The sequence below is a fragment of the Amblyomma americanum genome, chromosome 6, assembly GCF_052857255.1.
Source record: "Amblyomma americanum isolate KBUSLIRL-KWMA chromosome 6, ASM5285725v1, whole genome shotgun sequence".
NCBI lineage: Eukaryota > Metazoa > Arthropoda > Arachnida > Ixodida > Ixodidae > Amblyomma > Amblyomma americanum.
This window is the reverse complement of record NC_135502.1, coordinates 66,697,322-66,716,873: the sequence shown is the minus strand read 5'-3', so window position 1 is coordinate 66,716,873 and position 19,552 is coordinate 66,697,322. Positions and strand designations below refer to the sequence as shown.

Sequence of the window (19,552 nt, the reverse complement as noted above, 5' to 3'; positions counted from 1 at the left end):
AACAGCACTTTTTCAAAAAGTTAATTATAGAAAACCCGTTAACATTCCTGAAAATGATACTTCCACTGCATATCGTTCCGCATCATTCGTTATCAATAGCCGTCTTTCTCATAATCTTCTAATAGTTACTGTCAATTTATCCCTGAAGGAACCTGATCAATCTAAGTTTGTGTATCACCGATGCCTTGCAAGAGCTCCTACGGGGGGATTTATGAACGAAGGAAGGGACGACCGCCCCCAGCTAAAAAGCGAGATATTTTGCATAGGGAAATAATAAACCCCTTTTTTTTCTAAGAAAACAGTCCAAGAAATGCATGGTTTAAACAGGACCGCCTCCCTCCACTGGTCCCCTGCGAGAGAGACCCCTAAATCCGCCCCTGGAGCTCCAGACCCTTTATCGTTCTCATCTGGAGCAGCCTACAAGGCAGGCAACAAGGCTAACATCTGTAATCGTGAAAGATCGCGTCCTCCGACTCCTCCTCCTCCGTCTGCTGGTCTTTATATAACTTGTTCCGATGTTCAAACCTTTTCATCGCGTTTTTTTCAGTATATTTTCTGAGATCAACATGATCTAGAAAACAATGCAGGTAAGTGGGTCCACATAGAAGAGTTTTAAAGCGCGACTGACAACGAATACAAATCTGCTACTACTCTTGACATTAAACGATTTGCTTCAGGTATAAATTACTTTACGTTACATACTCCTGCCTTTGAAAAAATTCACGGCGACATACAAGCCAGGATTTCATGCATGACTAAAGCACTGCGCAGCAGTTCCGTCCCAAGCTTCCTTTCTTTCAAATACTACTCAGGAGTTATCTTCACCCTTGCAGCTTACCTTGAACCATGGAAACCATCAAGCGCCATTCGTTGACGCACCTCCAAAGTGAAGGCCGCAGAATACAACTCCTTTGTCCGCTACAGCTGCGGCCACAGCCTGGGCAGTTCGCACCCCGCTCCAAGTAGCAATTATATGTAGAAGAGGCTGCTAGACTCTGACAGCGCTGGTCAGGAGGCACGTCCCGCTCCGAGCCGCCTGGCCCTTTGTATTCGCGTAATTGCTCGTTCGCCGCTGACCTGTCCATCCGTTTCCGCCGCATAAATTCCTGGACTCCGCAGTCAGCGCCATGTGCGAATTCAGCGACGCGGTAGTTGTAATGTCACGTACTCCCCAAACGGGTCCTCTCAGTTTAGGCGGTGCAGTATTTCTAATCTAGGACGGGCTTAAAAGAGCATTTGTACCACTAGGCATAACTGGAAAGCTCTTCGGTACTTGCCATGTAACTAACTTCAACCTCTCCTCTCACAGTGATGATTTTTCTCACTTTCTGGCCTCTCAACCTGACATACCAGGCACTGCTGTGTTTAGTTCAGATGGATGTAGACGAAGCTAGCCGAATAGTCAATGGAATACTGTCCATTCAGTCTGTGCTGGCGCAGCCCTAACTATATAATGTCGGATGAGGTCGAAGGCTTGCGCCCTGTGATTACCTAAGCATCGCTGCTTTGATTTGCATTGTGGTCCGACCGAGGGCCTCTCAACAGAAACGGGGCTCAAATGCATCGTTGCCTTTTGCTGGAGACAATTAAAGCAAGAATGGAGTGCTGAGAGGATGGACCCAGAAACTGCGCACGCGAACAATGCGCGCAGTTTCTGGGTGCCTTAGCCGATGTGCGCAATGCGAGTACAACCTAAGTATAAGCTGCATATAGTGTGGGAAAGCTCTTAAGTTCATGCGTACAGTGGTGAGCAGCCTTGTCTAGAGCACGCCGACGGTGCTCTGCGGAGTAAGTCAGCGCCACCTAACGGTAGGCTCTGGGTTTGAGTTCAGATTCAGATTCAGACCATTTTATTTCCTTTCAGTTGAAAGCGGAAGACGACGCAAAAGGCATGGAGCCTGACAAGGCCTCGACTCCCATCTTTAGTTCGGAGCAGGCAAAACTTCAATACATTTGCAGGGATTTCTCCTGATGAAACGGTGTACACATAGACATAAAATATGAACATAAAATGCTGGCTGTCGATTAACGCAGCGTTCGAAAGCACATCAGAGGATCCGCGACAACACACTCCGTCCCGTGCGCATGCGCGGTCAAAATAAAGCGGCGCCTACTCGTGGGTTCTCGGCCTCACTTCCTCTCAGTGTTTGCGTTTCACGCCGTCAGGGCCGCGCTGAATATTATGTAGCAGCGGCCGCAAAACGAACGCTTTTCCCGCGAATCGCGATGCCGCTAGGCAAGCAAGCGCAAGTGATATCGGGTGATCGCGCGCTTCAAAAGCAAATGAGATCGGATGACAGCGCGTTTCAAACACACACCAGCCTGAGAGTGCGAGAATGGGGCTTAGTTGGTTGTTTGGTGCATGTTTTCGTTTTGTCCATATAAGTTTAACGCGTTACCATCACGCACCATACGTTGCATACGTGTTGTTTGATGGCGTGTCTTTGCGCTGTGTCATCAGCTACGAGGGACACCGCATTTGGCATCGTACAGATCTAGGAACTTGGATGCAGAAACGTGCGATTATCCGCAATCACTCGCGCCTGCTTTCCTGGCCGTCTCGTTAGACTCGTGGAACACGGCGGCATGGCGACGCCCTGCAGGCCACCGTCACAGCGTCACAAATGCAGGCAGTGCGTCTCTAGCGGCACGAAACGAACTCGCAAGGAGGACACTGGACAAGGAAGCGATAAACAGGCATCCGTCTGTTCTTGCCGCGCATGCGCACGGGACGCATAACTCAAACCCAGAGCCTAACGTTAGGTGGCGCTGACTAGCTCCGCAGGGGAGCGTCGGCGCGCTCTAGGCAGGGCTGCTCACCACTGTACGCCGTCATTTCATCGGCTGCGCACTCGTAACATGCGACAACGCCACCTTGCGCCACCAACTTCTGCAGCTAATCAATTTTTGTTGAGTACGGATAGCCTCGATAGCAAGAAGAAACAAAGTCGGCGGAGGTCGATATGACGTTAGCGCACGTTAAAGGGACTGCTTTCCTACCCAGGATTTCTAATGTAACGCTAGAGGTGCTAGCACGCATCTGGGGTAGTTGATATTCTCCATAATGAAGTGAACCTGCACTGCGTTTTCTAGGGGGGGGGGGGGGGGGGGGGGGGGGGGCAAACACGCGAACCAGTTTGTTTGCAACCATTAACAACCTTTCATGGTATAAATCATATTCGTGACGAAACACACGCGGCAAACTTCGATGTTGCGTCCATGCACCACTAGCATCTACTCCCGCCCACATCCGCTCCCAACCCCTCACATCATTTGATTGATAGAAGTGCAAAGTTGTGCTGATTCTAATTGCGATTACTTTAGTAAATATCTTGTAGGCAACGGACAACAAGCTGATCGCTCTGTAATTTTTCAAGACTTTAAAGTCTCCTTTCTTACGAATTAAGATATGTTAAAGTTGTTCCAAAGTCCTGGTATGCTCGAGGTCACAAGGCATTGCATATACAGAGTGGCAAGTTTCTCTTGCACAATTAACCTCCGCCCTTCAAGAGATCTGCTGTTACCTGAGCCTCACCAGCTGATTTCCCCCTTTGCATTGCTCCTAAGGCTTTCTTTACTTCTTCTTTCGTTACTGGCGAGATGTGCCATTGCTGTGCGCTACTGCCTCGCTCAGTAACATTCTGATTATATTGGCTACTGTACAGATTTGTGAACACAGAACTATTCGGCTACTTTAACTATGTTATCCATATTGCTAACGACATTGCCCTCTTTGTCTCTTAGTGCAAACATCTGCTTTTTATCTATGCCTAGTTTCCTTTTCACTGCTTTTAGGCTACCTCATTTCTTTGAAGCTTGCTCGATTTTGTCCATATTAAACTTCCTTATGTCGGCTACCTAGCGTTTATTTATTGACTTTGATAATTCTGCCAGTTCTATTATTATCCGCAGGGTTAGACGCTTCCATGCTGTGGCGTTTCTGTATCAGATTTTTGTCTACTGAGATAGCTTGCCGGAATCCTGTCGAACCATCCTACCATCTACTTCTACTGCGCCCTCCTTAATGATAGCAGCGAGATTATCGTTCATGGTGTGAAAATTAAGATCGTCTTCCTCAGTTAAAGCCGAATATATGTTCTGCAGCGATATCATGAATTTTTCGACTTTACTTCTAATCGCTAACTCGTTAATGGGCTTCAGAAGAACCGCAAACTGAGGAGTTGGTGCATATTGAAGAACTAAATAACAGCGCAGCGACGACGGACAAGAACGAAGAAAGAAGAAGGACAAGCGCTGACTAACAACTGAGGTTTATTGGAAAAAAACACAGGTAGTAATACTCTCCAAAAAACAGCCAGGACGCATGTTTCTCCGCGAACACTTCTAAAAATGGGAATCAAGATACTTAATCTCGCAATCATGAAGAAGCACCGAAGCTGTGCTTACACACGTGTTACCATTCACGTGGATGTGATTTGCCTCACACAATCCCCTTGTAAATTTTTCCCTATGCCTGCAAATAACTTTCCTCTCATGGAAAACAAGTGTGCACATATTCTTATCGGGGGAACCCGGGATATTATTGAGGGGGCAATCTCTGTTATGTAACACAAGGTTGGACGATGGGGGGCCTTTTAACGAGGTATTATGTTGACGTAGACGGGTGTTCACACAAATTCCGGTGTATGAATGAATCTGCGCCCACCTTCGGTGCAACGCTGGGGCATTCGACGCAAAGCTGGGGAACTTTCCATGCAACGCTGATGGTGGCGTTCGATGAGAGACCTTGGAAAAAGCGTGCAGTGAATGTGCTGTACTGGCTGTCCACGCATCAACAAAGTGTGCGAGGCCCATTGTCCCGGTCTGCTATGTGTTGGGAAGTCCTCGTAACGCAACAGAAAGAAGCCTGGTGCATACTGTCGCAGCACTCCGGTAGAACAGAGCCGTGGTAAAGAAAAAAAAAATGTTTTCTCTACGTTACTTTTCTTTTTCAAGGTTTCAAGAAACGCAGGCATTTATCAAATCTAGAACATCTTTAAACCTGCACTCTATTTTTAAAAAAAACTGTACGTTTCAGCCACACGTTCCTCTTATTCAACGCTGAGCGTGATATAAATAACTTGAAATATTCTGTATTTTGAATGTTCGTGTACTTCAGAACTGAACGTTTGACAACACCAGCGAGTAACGAAGAAGTATTGCGCATTCTGGGCCCTGCCAGACATACATTGTGGTCTAGCAGTCGATATTATGTTTTTTTGTAATTCATAATAACAAATGGCGCAAACAAAACATTCTTCTGTGGTGTGAGTAACCACAGGTGGTGACTCCATTCAGTATACGCGGTCAGAAAGCAAAAAAAAAAGTTGTGTTGTGTTGTGTTGGGTTTAATGGCACAAAAAAAGTATTATGAATTATGAGAACCGCTCGTGTTCTCCATTACTTCTAAAGATATGCTCTGTGAAGAGCAGTAAAATGGGAGAAAAAAAGAAAAACTGGTCTCATAACGATTTGAACACTGATGGCTAGATTGCGTGTTCACGGGGCTATATGCTCGCTACGCATAAAACAAATCCCGGCAGTATATCCTCGATCCTCAAAGCTATGCCTCCAAGTAAAAGAAATCCAAAAGACAGGTCTCACCGAGATTTGAACTCGGATCGCTGGATTCAGAGTCCAGAGTGCTAACCATTACACCATGAGACCTGAACGAATGTTCCGACGCCGGGAATCGAACCCGGGCCTTCTGGGTGAAAGCCAGATATCCTAGCCACTAGACCACGCCGGAGACGGTCGACAGTCGGGAAGCGGCGGAACCGGTTGCTATCTGCGGCGCGCGCCGCGATATGTCGCTACAGTCGCTGACGTGGCGCGTGCATTTGACAATCGTATCTGCTGTGCGCGTGCGGTTGTTCTCTCTCCCTTTTACTTCGCTCATGAATGGGCAACTTCTTTTTTTATCGGACCGCTCAGCCTGAGTGGAAAGATCAAAGCACCTCCCTCTTGCTGTGTTCTAGCTATCGTGCTTTAAGTAAAGGACTTCCCCTGCTGCACTTACCTTCTCTTGGAATCTAGTCCTTTACCCGATAGGCGTTAAGGATAACGGACTGGCGTTCAAGAAAAGGGAAGCGTAGCGGGGGCGGCAGAAGTTTAGGCGTAAGGACGAGACAGGGAATCCTGCGTGGATGAGGTGGCCGCGGCTGGCCCAGGACGGAGTTAGTTGGAGAGATATGGGAGAGTCCTTTGTTCAGCAGTGGGCGTAGTCAGGCTGATCATGATAATGATCAGAGGCTTTTTCAAATGTTGCGAATGTTGCCGAGGCGCAGCGCGATTTCAGACATTCGACTAAGAAATGCGCGTCGGTTTCGTTGCATAACCTCTGCGACGGACTTGCAGCATGTTTGGCGCATTGCCACGCAGTTGGCGCGAGTGTCACCCAATAGCAGTATCCGGTAACAAGCGCACCGACTACAACGTTTAATCGAACAAAAACAATGCACAGCAGCTCAATAGAATTGCGCATAATTATAAAATCAACAAAATACATTAATGTTTGATGTTTATATTCGCCAAAGCATTCAAGTCAAAGGCCGCTCGCGCCGCAACGACTGAAATTGTTGGCTTGTGAAATGCGGCTGTGACTGGCATCGCAGTGACAATGCTACTGGGCCGTATTTTATCGTGCGAATCGTACAATGTTAAACAGCCTTAATACGTGCTGATTATGTCGTCAGGAGGACTAATAGATGTTTACGCGTGTATTCTGATCCTGCAGTCCGCTGTACTAGAAGCCTGATTTATTCAATACCATTTATTTTGGTCAAAAACACTGTTCACAGGTTGAAGCCAACTTCGGCTTGACGATAATGACGAAATATAGCGCATATTTTGAAATATAGCGTATACAGGAATCTGTACGGACGAGAACCGGCGTATTCAGCGGTGCTACACACGAACCGATACTGTGACATTCCGTGTGTGCTACGAGGATCCACGTTCGACGGCGCGGCGTAGACGGAGACCCGTGACAGCGGCATCATCAATTACCCCAGCCATGCTCTTTGAGTGACGACCAGAACAACCGGACCCGCCGCCGCCCCGGGGAAACAGGCTTTATCCTCCCCAATTTCCGGGCACATTCCAGGACAAGGGAGCTGTCAGCGGGCCAGAGCGCGCCGTACCACAGCCGACGCTATGCGCTACCGCGAAGACAACATTCTTTCCCTCCTTCCCCTTTCGACGTGGGCTATCGCCGGGAAGGCACCCACAGCTTCCCGCCGTGCCTCGTGAACAAAAGCGCATTCCCAGAAGGGCCGTGACGGACACCTGTCATGGCGGACAGGCAGTACTCGCCAAGAATGTGGAAAGACAGGCGCTAGTGAATTAGCTCCGAAGAGAGAGCCTGTGTATACTCTCACTTGAGAGAGAGTGGTGGCGTTTTTGTTGTTTATTTAGTTTGTATTGTTAACAGACTCTGGGTTCGAGGCTAAGCCCAACCCAAGGGGTGGTCCCCATCTCGCATGTTATTTTGGATTGGAGAATTGATGCTTTGGGCGGGCCACTGGAAATGACCGCCCTTAGTCCTTTGTTAATCAAGTGCTTAAAAGCACATGTAAACGGATGCAGTGGAGGCTGAGCTGAGGACGACATCGTTCGCCAAGAGGGCCTTCAGCGCCGAAGCCCGACGGCGTGCAGCTTCTGCCAGCAACCGCTCGAGCCCAACTCCGGAGCCACTCCATCGCCCCCATGAAGTCGTCGGCACGTAAGCTCGGACGCCCCAGCCTCTGATGTATAACCTTAACCATGTGTAATTATTGAATATACCTGTTTGTTTAAACTGAGCCATACGGTGTCTCTTTGCCTCTCCGTCCCGTGTGGACCTGCGCATTATGGGGGTCATCACAATACAGGTGCAGAGTGTCCTACTTTATATGTGTCTTTCGCACAACCTTTCCATGCCTCAAAGATCAATGCTCATCGATATTCTTCCAATCAGGGACAGCTTCGGTTGCGTAATAATCGCGTCAAAGGCATGCGACATTTCTACGTTCCCGAGGCTCTGGGGTTACCAACCGCTGTGAACCTGCTTTCCTGTCCCGTGTCCCACTAGAACACAGAGCTCGTCGAGATGTTTTGTTTCGATGGAGCGGAAATGGGACGTTTTGCTTCCCTATTTCTTCAGGACAAATCCAGTAGTTTTTCGAGCGAGAGCTACATTAGCCGCAGTCTCGCCATTTCGCCGTGCCTCTGGAAGGCCAGTTGTGCGCGTGCGCGAGGAGCCGAGTGACGTCAGAGCCCGCAGCTGGTGTACCGCGCAGCGCACCTCGCAGCTGCGTGACCGCGGAGAAGACGCGCGAGCTTCGCCAGTTGTGCGCATGTGCGAGGATCCGAGTGACGTCATAGCTGGTGCGAGCGTAAGGGGAGGGGACGCTGGTGGCGCTGCGGTCGGCAGCGACGCGAGTGTAGGCAATACGCAGCATGCCTACACTGCGCCAAGCGACGCTGCCTTCAAAACCAACTTATGTATGCGAATATTTCAAAGCGTGCACGCCGCTTATTTTAAAAAACATTTTTGTTGATGCTCGGAGAGTAGTTCTGCACTTTTTCAGCCTGTTCGCCAGACGGAATTAGTAGGCGGGGCGCTGCATCGGGTGCTTCTCCGCTCCTAGTTGGCGACAAATAACAGCGGCGCAGCGCTATCGCTGCGTTGTTAGTACGGCGGTGTTTAAAGCGCGAGGTATGGGGAGGAACCAATCGTCCGCAGTTCTCAACTTATAGGCCGAAAAAGCATATCTGATTGCTAGTGCAAGATATGACGACGTGATGCACGACGCAAATCAGCTTTCTCACACACGACGAAACCTTGTAATGTCCTTCCTTTCCCACCGATCCGCTTCACTCCGGAGACCTTGGAAATTCATGAACATTATAGCTGCTTTGAATAAGGCAAATGCGACCCGAGAGGCTTTACGAGCGCATGCATAGACGTTTTCCTCGAGCTCCAAACGAAATTTACGCTCACCTCTGCTAAGCTATAAAATTTTGCTCCTTATTTTAGAATTTATTCATGTGCGCGCATTCTGCTTGATCGGAGTGGGCTTTTGGCGTGGATTTTGCTGTGTTCGCCAGGTTCTGATCGACCTACAATGTGAAAAATCAAATAATTTGGGAAATAACACTGCGCGACTTTGTCGAGATCCTAGCGTCGTTGGAGCAGTGTTGAAACGGCACACTTGATGAAATTCGTGAAAATGAAAACAGAGAAAAAAAACCGTCGTGCGTGCTACTAACAGTCTTGTGCTTCTTCAAGCGCGGCACTATAGTGCCTAGAACGTTTCCTTCCATGCCCTATAGCTGCACAGTGTGAACGCTGAATGCGACTGGCGGCAGCTTTTTGTTGTTTTTTTTGCGCAAATTGATGCTCGAGACGTTGTCTAGGTGATAAGCTCTGAAAATGGCCCCCTGCATTCAACTTATGATCTCAAGCACGCGGAATATCGCGCCTAAACTTATGCTCAGAGCAGGACAGAATGAGAACGAGTTGCGGGCGTTACTTGATTTTTGCACATTTCACCACGCGACCGAACAGCAACGATGCCAAGTCAGAGACACAAACTAACTTATTAGATTTGAATGCAGAAACGCAATACAACAACCCCCAAGGGGCGAAATGAGCTCGTCGTAAAAACCCACGAGCTCGGCGGTAATAATTAGCCGCGAAGCCGATCAGTCGCCGAACTTGTCTTGCTCCTAGGCCTCTGCTCGTCGCTTTCGCGCCTATCTGACTGCAATAAACTTGTGGAAACTTATGCCGCTTCCTTTCTTCTGCATTGCGGCTCAACCAACCGCACAACAATTTGTCGGCACGCCGTGAATTGTGCCCAAAAACAGGCAAGCGTGGCGCACCCAATGCGGAAGGTCCCGCTTTTTGCCTCAGCAAACGAAAATCACTGCTGACGCCAGCGCCGCCGCATCTCTTTGCGTCACGGCCTGACGCTTGTGATGCGGTAGGACATAGCCATTGCCATGGAGAAGGCAGCCGTTGAGGCGGCCTTCGCAAACATGATAAGCTCAACTCGTCCGACCCTGGGGTTGTGGCCTGGGGAGCTGGATGTCGGGAAAAGGAAGAACGATTGGTACAACGACATGAGAGCAGCGTCTGAGGAGCGAGAAGAGCGCCTAGCCAAGAGGCGACGTCAGGACGCGGAGCGGTTGCAGCATCGTGCTTTGGCCCACCTGGGTGAGCCGTCTTCGGAGGGACGTGAAGGCTCGCCGCTATGACCGACCACGTGATCAGACTGACTCGATGTTCCAGTGCGACGCGCGCGTTTCAAGCGGACTTCACGGACAACGCTGTGTGTGTGGCGTGTGTGAACGACTGTGGCATAAGAAGGATTTGACGCCGGTGAGTAGCGGCATGCATCAAACGCTTGGTTTGGCCCTGCCCGACTGGCGTGAGGACGGAGCTGTGGCGAGTGCTTGTGGGACGTGCAAGAACTTTCTGGTGTGAGGCAGAAGATTCCGCTGCACAGCGTTAGCAACGAGTATCATTGCCCACCGCAGTGAATAAAGTTGAATAAAATGTACCGGTCTTCACCACAAGTCTCGCCTTTAATGTCTAACACGTAGCCATGACGATAAGCAAACCAGGGAATACCGTACCTCTCGCTACGTATATCCTGGCATAGCTGAGCTAAGCCACGTGCCATTTTCTTAGCTGATCCGGCAGTCGACGATTCCCTATACTTCCAGGCAATGACGGGCGCGAAGTTTGAGCCGTTTGATCTCTTTCCACTGGCCACCACTGGTGCCTGGGTAACTTTCAAGAGTTTACTTTGCGGCTTGTTCTGACACCGAAGAGCCGTCTTAATGCAGAGCATGTTTCACATTGATATGGGGAAATTCCCTCCGCCGACTTGGCCCAATGCTCGCGCTTTAGCAGGACTAGCAATGCTGATGTCTTCCATCTCCAGAGGTAGCTGTATGACCACTTGTATGATAGACATTCGGGAGCATCGCTTGATGCCTTCTAAACGGTGGCGCGATATATTTGCATGAATGAAGGTGACAGTTGTACTGAACTTGGATGGTGCAGGAACCGACAGTGAACGCTCTTTGCTTTCCTTGTCGACGGCTCAGTGGTTAGGGCGCTCGACTACTGATCCGGAGTTCCCGGGTTCGAACCCGACCCGCGGCGGCTTGCGTTTTTATGGAGGAAAAACGCTAAGGCGCCCCGTGTGCTGTGCGATGTCAGTGCACGTTAAAGATCCCCAGGTGGTCGAAATTATTCCGGAGCCCTCCACTACGGCGCATATTACTTCCTTTCTTCTTTCACTCCCTCCTTTATCCCTTTCCTTAACGGCGCGGTTCAGATGTCCAACGATATATGAGACAGATACTGCGCCATTTCCTTTTCCCCCCCCCCAAAAAAAACAACCAACCAATTGTCGACGGCGAGCTCCAGAGGTCCCGGCCGACACGTCATAAAGTAGCTAACATGCCTGCTGTGGCCATGCTTGGGCAGCTCAGACCCCGTCGCCAACAGATGTTTGAACACAAGGCTTGTCGCACAATTTAACAGACGACCGGTGACTGACCACCTGCCTGTATTTGTAAAACTGCCTCAACTGCAGGCTGCGGAAGAAGTGAAAGGTACGCTCGCGGCTACTACTTGATCAAAGACAAAAATGGAATCGCTTCGCAGCGCCTGATGGGGCCCGCATCACACGTGAGAACGCTGGTAAGCAAGGGGTAGAACATAATGGTCACTGCGCTTGCATTCATCGTGGTACAGCCAAACTGCTATGTATTCCATGGTTCTCGTCATTATAGCTACGAGGTTTCTTCCGCGGTAGAGAAACGCTGGAACACACTATTTTGTTACCTCTTTTTCCTTCAATGTTTTGATTAGAACCAAATGGCATGCGTCATGCGTGAAGAGTATAGGTGGTATGCACGGGCGTAGCCGTGCCGGCCGCCATGATTGAGGTGCACATAATAATAATAATAATAATAATAATAATAATAATAATAATAATAATAATAATAATAATAATAATAATAATAATAATAACTGGTATTGGGGGAAAGGAAATGGCGCAGTATCTGTCTCATATCGTTGGACACCTGAACCGCGCCGTAAGGGAGGGAGTGAAAAAAGAAAGGAAGATAGAGGTGGCGTAGTGGAGGGCTCCGGAATAATTTCGACCGCCTGGGGATATTTAACGTGCACTGGCATCACACAGCACACGGGCGCCTTATCGTTTTGCCTCCATAAAAACGCAGCCGCCGCGGTCGGGTTCGAACCCGGGAACTCCGGATCAGTAGCCGAGTGCACGTAGCAAACGAACTCTTTTTCTTTTTTTCTTTTTTTTTTCTTTATTACCGGTTCGAACTCTTTTTCCGCACACTTGGAATTCGCGTGCATCGGAGATTTGGCCGCTAGCCGCCGGGCGCGATAGCCGCACGTAACTACGTCGTCAAGGAACGTTCCTTCGATTAGGCAGTTGGTCTTGTTAGCGCTGCTCCAGCCGGTCGAGAAAACAAGTGTATATATAGACGAAAGTTGGTCGCGGGTTTGGTTCCCTCGATTCTGGGTTCGAAGCTCGGATAGTGGTCAGTGACAGCAGCGCTTCCGTCAAACCGGAGAGCCGCGTGTAGATCAGGCATGTAGTTCGTGCTGATGATGCAACAGTTTTCTTTTCATCCAGATCTCCCGATGACAAAGTTTTACATGCTACCTTCGTGCTCACCAGATTACACCAGTAGTCGGTTGATAAAGGGTTGATAATCAAATCTGCTCTTTCATCCGAAAAACAGGAATACTGCGTCACCTGAGGATATATTACTGGCTGAAATTGTACGATTAATTCAATGTTGTGCACTTCGATCAAACCATGTCCTAGATTTACTCTCTGAATTTACTTATAGGTAAACTGCCAGAGGTGGCGTGTCTAGTCAGATACCTTCCTCGCTCCATAAAACAGCTAACTGTAATGTTCTTATCTCAGTAACTTAATTACTGCTTCATTGTATTGGAACAACTAATAAGAACATTTACAAATTACTTGTCCTTCGAAAAAATTATTCGTGACATATCTAATAAACCTTACGACCTTCCTTCTGCTCTCTTCTTCCGCGGACTTAAAACGCTAAATGTGCCCGTCCGAGTAAACCACCGCTTAGTTTGAACTTACAAAAGGATATCAAAATAATTTTTGTTCCTAACAGCCGTCAGTAATATTTATGGCTTCACCTATTTTGCTGCATCTCTCTGTCAAATGTTTTTGCGTTAAGGGTAACGGAGTATATGCGACCTCCATGAGCAGAATTCCCGGTTGTGCGTGTCTAGGGAAACCATTCTTTCTACAAAACAGCTGTATTTTAAAATCAACACCATTGTGAAGCATCGCGCCGTTTGGGTCGTAAGTGCTTGATACAGTAATGCCAATAAATCATAACGTCACCACCTTTGTCCAGCTGCACAGTTTTAGCAGCCACTTCTAAAACTGCCTATAGTTGAAGCCGCACCATGCATAAGAAGCGTAACTGGTGACTTTAAATCCCGAGGAAAAAAAATTAATACGTTATTTTAGAATAGGATCAAAGTATGCGCTAGCTCCTATGCCGCGTGCCTTCAGGTTTTAAAGCGAAAGCTTTACAAACCGCGAACTTGACGATTTCGCCGTGGCGGTGCTCCGAGGAGGCACATGACGTCAAAAAGCGCGCCTCGCCGAGGATATTTTTCTCTCTCTCTCTCGCTCCCTAGACACTACTGCGCGTGCGCCACTAGTAGCACCGAGCCACAGGTGTTCCGCTGCTGCGCAGCGCCGTGCCTTTCCTCAAAATCCAACTTTAATAATAATTGGTTTTGGGGGGAAAGGAAAATGGCGCAGTATCTGTCTCATATATCGTTGGACACCTGAACCGCGCCGTAAGGGAAGGGTAAAGGAGGGAGTGAAAGAATAAAGGAAGAGAGAGGTGCCGTAGTGGAGGGCTCCGGAATAATTCCGACCACCTGGGGATCTTTAACGTGCACTGACATCGCACAGCACACGGGCGCCTTAGCGTTTTTCCTCCATAAAAAACGCAGCCGCCGCGGTCGGGTTCGAACCCGGGAACTCCGGATCAGTAGTCGAGCGCCCTAACCACTGAGCCACCGCGGCGGGGCAAAAAAATGCAACCTTCAATTTTCAGTTCTTTCTTTTTTCCCTCCCTCCATTATCCCTTTTTTTTATGGCGCGGTTCGGGTGTCCACCGAGATATGTGAGACGGTTACTGTGCCATTTCCTTTCCTCAAAAAACAAACAAAACAAGTGAGCCGACGGCGTTCATGGAGTTCATTGGCGTTGACAAATTTGCAAAGGCCGTTCATTTTCACGAAAGGCGCACAAACGGCTCCGTGGGTCAGTGGAGTAATAATAATAATATTAATAATAATAATTGGTTTTGGGAGAAGGGAAATGACGCAGGATCTGTCTCACATATCGTTGGACACCTGAACCGCGCCGTAAGGGAACGGATAAAGGAGGGAGTGAAAGAAGGTAGAGAGAAGCGAGAGATATTTAGAGATATTTGAGCATCGTTCAGCGTTCATTCACAGCTTATTTTCCTAGTGAGTGTACTCTGCGCGCTCTCTGCCTGCATTGCGGCGAGAATTTAACTGCCTGCTTCCGGTGTGTGTCCAGTGCTACATGTGCTTGAGTGGCATGTCTGCCATGTGAGACTCGAAAAACTTGGGAGTGATGCTCTTTATGTAATTAATTGGGAAGGGAACAGTAAACCGGCTGTGATTACTGAACAGAACTGTATGATGGCCGTGTAGGTCATACTATACATAAACCAGTGCGAGACACGTGACACCAGAAGGACTGCAGACAACCACTAGGTGAGTGATTCAAGAAGTGTACTACTCGTGTTATTAACTTGTAAGATATGGTGAAAAATTGTATGATGGTGTCCTCATGTCCGATTCTATATTTGAAAAGATGTTATTCAAAATTAAGGTAGAATATATTCAAAGTATTCGTGCACGAGAGGTTCTCCGTCGTCTGTGAGCATTTTGCAGACCTAATGCAATAAATGCGCAACTGTGTGAAATTATGATTTGATGTTTTGAAATCTACCCGCCGCGGTGGCTCAGTGGTTAGGGCGCTCGGCTACTGATCCGGAGTTCCCGGGTTCGAACCCGACCGCGGCGGCTGCGTCTTTATGGAGGCAAAACGCTAAGGCGCCCGTGTGCTGTGCGATGTCAGTGCACGTTAGAGATCCCCAGGTGGTCGAAATTATTCGCAAGCCCTCCACTACGGCACCTCTTTCTTCTTTCACTCCCTCCTTTATCCCTTCCCTTACGACGCGGTTCAGGTGTCTGCCGATATATGAGACAGATATTGCGCCATTTCCTTTCCCAAAAAACAATTATTATTATTATTATTATTATTATTATTATTATTATTATTATTATTATTATTATTATTATTATTATTATTAAAATCACATTGATTTCACAGCATGAGTGTATGCGCCGTGGAGACCACCCGTGTCTTCACCGTGCTGGAAACAACCAAATATGTCGCATACGCCCAGCTGGAACATATACAGCACACACTATTACTGGACTGGATTTAATTTTGCTGCTGCAGAGGTACCTAGATTCTTTGTAGACGAGACTAAAATCCTGGTAGTGCCAAATCTGTAGTGTAAATACATCACCGAAGTCCATGTAATCATTAACGCTTTACACGGCTGATGAAACGGAATATCAATGATGCACAACGTGCTGAGGTCACGAACTCCGCCGCAGTGCCACCGACGACTGACTCCACGGCCACCTCTGAGCCAACCGGACTGTCATTTCTCTAGTCTCCCGTTTCTTGTGCAAGCTTATCTTGCTGCGTGGTAGCTAATAGTTGATAGACACCTGCACTGGCAAAACCATTTATTAGCAGTGGGGGCGAAGGTGGCATCCGGGTGCTATAAACTGCTACAAGCACGTGACTTTTTGGCACAAATGCATTATTTTATATTTCTCCTTTATCCACAGTCATCTCTCATACTGTCTGGAATCATGGGGATGGACCTACAATAGTTATCTCCAGCCAATCAGGAAATTGCAGAAACGATCATTATGAATCATAACGCTTTCTAAGCAGGATCACCCCAGCAGCCCATTATTCCACGACCTACGGATATTACCCTTCGATTCACTACGCCTCCTAAAAGCAGCAACTGTCGTAAACAGTATCGTAAGAAACAACCACCCCTTCCATTTGTCCCTCTTCCGTACATCATCGCGTACTACCAGAAATGTAGCATTAGGCGACTTTATTCTACGGCTCTCTTTCATTGGTGTTCAGATATGGAATACACTTCCACAAGAAATAAAGTACGCTCAAACTTTCGCATTTACAACTCAAAAATTCTTTCAGCGCATGCACTCAATATTTAAAGAACATATACCTGCTGTTCGCATCCGGTTTATTATTGTAATTTAGCATGCACGATGTTTTTGAATTCAGGCGACTGTTCCTTATTATGGTTTCTCTTGTCATTTGTATTATGTATATATCCCTCTCTCCACTCTTCCAAGTTCTTATTGTGCATGTGACGAACTGTCTGCATTATAGCCTTTCATTTCCTCTACCCATAACTAGCCTACGGCTACGTGTCCAAACAGTGCTGGACACACTTTTATTGTGTTTTCAAGGATAAATAAAGAATGTGAATTTGAATTAGCTACGGCATTTGGCTGCTTAGCCTGCGGCAGCAGGTTTGGATCGGTATAGCTGCCGCATGTCGATGGAGGCAAAAATCAAAAATGCCTGCTTGCTGTGTAAGGTCTTTGCACGTTAAGGAATCCAAGGGCCGGGGCCAAAACTAATCCAGAGCCGACTATTACAGTACCTACCTGCATTTCTCAATATTTCCTTTATTTTCACCTGCTTCGCTGCTTCCCACACGGCGTGGTTCAGCTGTGCTTCACCAGTGAGACATATACTGCGTTTTTCCTTTCTCACATTCATATTTGGCAGCGCTTGTTTCGATGCGAGGACAGAGTAACACATACGCACAGGACAGGCACTAGTCTACAACTGCCGTGTATTGAAAAAAGGCATGGCTTATAAACCTTCTCAGCGAGTAGAAAATCACACACGCGCAGTAGTAGTGCCATACTTACGAACGATATCGTTTTTGAGAGAGAGAGAGAGAGAGAGAGAGAAGGAGTGCTGACACAATTTGTTCCTTCAATATCAATACATAATGCTTCAAAAATTTCCCGCTATGATTGTAAATTTATCTCGGATAGCACGCTCGTTTCTTGAAAGTAGGAGTGCAAGGTATAGGGTCAGTGTCGCCAGGATATCGTTCGATAACACACTGTTTACAGTGATCAGCGAGATTCCTCCCAGCCGATAAAGATCCCGCTGCCAAGCGGTGCTCTCTAAGCCGATCATTTAGGCATCGACCAGACTACCTAATGTATGACTTGCCACAAGTGAGCGGGATTCTGTACACGACACTGGCTTTGCAAAATACGAACTGCGTTTGGTAGTTAATGGTTTATGGGGGTTTAACGTTTCAAAGCGACTCAGGTTATGAGAGACGCCGTAGTGAAGGGCTCCGGAAATTTCGACCACCTGGGGTTCTTTAACGTGCACTGACGTCGCACAGTACACGGGCCTCTAGAATTTCGCCTCCATCGAAATTCGATAGCCGCGGCCGGGATCGAACCCGCGTCTTTCGGGCCAGCAGCCGAGCGCCATAACCACTCAGCCACCGTGGCGGCTGCGTTTGGTGGTTCGTACTAGTACAAGTTGGCTGCCTTGCCTCGCCGTTCACGAGCGGGCACAGGCGCACCAGCTTTTTTGAGGCAGTCAATGCAAGATCGACGCCGCACTTTTTGGCCATGTTTTTCAGATGGTGCGACACATGGTGCTCAGTAGACGGTGCTCAATAGAACTAGCCTCTTTTGTAGCGAAAGCTACACTAGGCTAGTCAGCGGCGCATTTCAGGTGTGTCGCTAGTCGCTACTGCGCATGTGCCACTAGTTGCACCGAGCCAAAGCTGTTCTCCCGCTGCGTCGCGCCTTTCCTTGAAATCCAATTTTCAATTTTCAATTGCCCTTTTGTTCCTTTCTTATATCCCTCCCTCCTTTATCCCTTTCCTTACGGAGCGGTTCGGGTGTCCACCGAGATATGTGGGACAGTTACTGTGCCGTTTCCTTCCCCCAGCAACCAATTTTTTTCGTTCATTTTCACGAAAGGAAAGGCGCACAACTGGCTCCCTGGGTCAGCGGACCCCTCAATCTCCCTTTCATGAACGTGGCGGTGCTGTCGAACTGCAAAAATCTGCTGCTAATGCATGCAGTCCACACACACACACACACACACACACACACACACACACACACACACACACACACACACACACACACACACACACACACACACACACACACACACACACACACACACACACACACACACACACACACACACACACACACACACACACACACACACACACACACACACACACACACACACACACACACACACACACACACACACACACACACACACACACACACACACACACACACATATATATATATCTCGCCACGTACCCCAAAGCGCGGTTGAGGCGTCCACTGACCCAAGAAGCCAGTTATGCGCCCTTTCTTTCCTCAAAGACATCGGCTTCTTTTAGAACGTTTTAGAAGCCGATGTTTCCAAAACGTTGTCAACGCCCCGCCGCGGTGGCTCAGTGGTCAAGGCGCTCGACTACTGATCCTGAGTTCCCGGGTTCGAACCCTACCGCGGCGGCTGCGTTTTTATGGAGGAAAAACGCTAGGGCGCCCGTGTGCTGTGCGATGTCACACCACAGGTGGTAGAAATTAGTCCGGAGCCTTCCACTAGCGCAACTCTTTGTTCCTTTCTTCTTTCACTCCCTCCTTTATCCCTTCCCTTACGGCGCGGTTCAGGTGTCCAACGATATATGAGACAGATACTGCGCCATTTCCTTTCCCCAAAAACCAATTATTATTATTATTAAAACGTTGTCAACGCCAACGCCAATGAACACAACGACCGCCGACAGCTTTCGCTTTGTATATCCTGCATTAGCTGAGCTAATTCACATTCATTTTTCTTCGCCTTCTTTTTCAGCCTGCATCTCCTGTTCGTCTGTGCCTCTCGCAGCCTGAAGTGTCATTCAGCAACCGCAGCATCTAATACACGATCGCCTGCGCGCAGAGGAACCACAATAATGCGACTCAGCAATTTAGAAGGGGATCACACCGTGGACCTCATTTACGTGAGAGTGCAATTAGCAAAGAACGAGGTATGCGGATGTTAGCTTCTGGGCAAGTTAGGCTTACTGCGGTACATCGCGGACTGTAAACCGGCTTACTTCATACCTGCCCTTTGTTACATTCCAGCATATCTGCGTGAAATCAAATCTCAACTTACCACAGTACGGCAACGCGTCCCTGGCACTTGATGATCGACGCGCGTGCAGTCCTCAGCGTGAAATCAATTCTCAACTTACCACAGTACCACCCTGGCACTTGATGATCGACGCCGCGTGCAGT

General features: G+C 48.2%; 2 non-coding genes across 2 annotated transcripts; both read right to left on the bottom strand.

Annotated features, from left to right (window-relative positions):
- Window positions 1-5,595: 5,595 nt before the first annotated feature.
- On the bottom strand, window positions 5,596-5,667 carry TRNAQ-CUG (transfer RNA glutamine (anticodon CUG)). The gene has a single exon. It is a non-coding gene; the product is annotated as a tRNA-Gln (tRNA).
- A 10-nt stretch (window positions 5,668-5,677) lies between these two features.
- Window positions 5,678-5,749, bottom strand: TRNAE-UUC (transfer RNA glutamic acid (anticodon UUC)). The gene has a single exon. It is a non-coding gene; the product is annotated as a tRNA-Glu (tRNA).
- Window positions 5,750-19,552: the final 13,803 nt, after the last annotated feature.